Source organism: Mandrillus leucophaeus, unplaced genomic scaffold (genome assembly GCF_000951045.1).
Source record: "Mandrillus leucophaeus isolate KB7577 unplaced genomic scaffold, Mleu.le_1.0 Scaffold128, whole genome shotgun sequence".
NCBI classification, from domain to species: domain Eukaryota; kingdom Metazoa; phylum Chordata; class Mammalia; order Primates; family Cercopithecidae; genus Mandrillus; species Mandrillus leucophaeus.
In genome coordinates this window covers 3,248,618-3,249,933 of record NW_012101209.1, presented here as the reverse complement: position 1 = coordinate 3,249,933, position 1,316 = coordinate 3,248,618, and positions in this window count along the sequence as shown.

The following is a 1,316-nucleotide window of genomic DNA, read 5'->3' as shown; positions in this document are numbered from 1 at the left end:
TCACCATGTTTCCCAGGTGGGTCTCAAATACCTGGGCTCAAGCAATCCTCCCACTTCGGCCTCCCAAAGTGCTGGGATTACAAATGTGAGCTACTACGCCTGGCCCATTCTTTTCTGAGATAGAGTCTAGCTCTGTCACCAGGCTGGAATGTAGTGGTGCGATCTCGGCTCACTGCAACCTTCACCTCCCGGGTTCAAGCGATTCTCCTGCCTCAGCCTCCCGAGTAGCTGGGACTACAGAAGGACGCCACCACACCTGGCTAATTTTTGTATTTTTAGTAGAGACGGGGTTTAACCATATTGGCTAGGATGGTCTCAATTTCTTGACCTCGTGATCCACCCGCCTAGGCCTCCCAAAGTGCTGGGATTACAGGCGTGAGCCACTGCGCCCAGCCCCATTCATTCCTTATATACCGTGGCACCACATTTAACTGCGACTCTTACTATGTTCTTCCTCTTTAGTGGATTGTGGTCCTGAATGGTCTGGTCACACCCACCTCTCCAGCTTCAGCTCCCTCTCCTTACTTAGATCACACGCACCTGCTCTTTGCCTCTCAAGAAACCTCAATTTCCTCACACCTCCAAGTTGTTGCACATGCTATTTCCTCCATCTGAAATGCTCACCCATTCTGCATCTCAGCTAATCTCTCCTCAGTTTTCAAGTCTCTCCTTGAATGTCCTCCCTGTACACAAGGGTTATTTGTAACACGTTGTTACTAAGTTCAAAGTTGCTAAATATAAATGAGGAAGGGCACTTAAAATAATCAATGTTTTTTGTTAATTTCAGCAGTTAGTAGAGGTTCGTTTATTACTAACATGTTGGCCCTTTTGTTCAAATCACACTTGAGGAGCCAACTGGCAGAACTTATTTTATTTTCCTAATTTTTTTATTCTTTCACCCATATGCTCAACAAACAATGTAAAAACCCAGCTCCATAGCTTCCTAGTGGTGATGACTCCTCAGACAAGGGCATTCCTCCATGATTCAATTTCATCTGTAAAGTAATGGCACTATGATGACTTATCCCATTCTCCCCTTAAAGTTCTGCCTTTGTTCAATCCTGGTGCTGTGATTGAATGTTTATGTTCTGAAACTAATCCCGAGAAACATACAAAAATGCATGACTTCCAAATACCCTGTGCTGTGCATATCATAAAAAATTCAAAGAATCCCAAACTAAAAAGTAAAAAATATATTCATATTTTTACCTTTCACAAATTGAAATACTATAAAAAATTTTTCTACTAATTCTATATTGCAAATTATTTGAGTATTTGAGTTAGGCAGTTAGGCAGTATGTCTTTCACTATTTCTT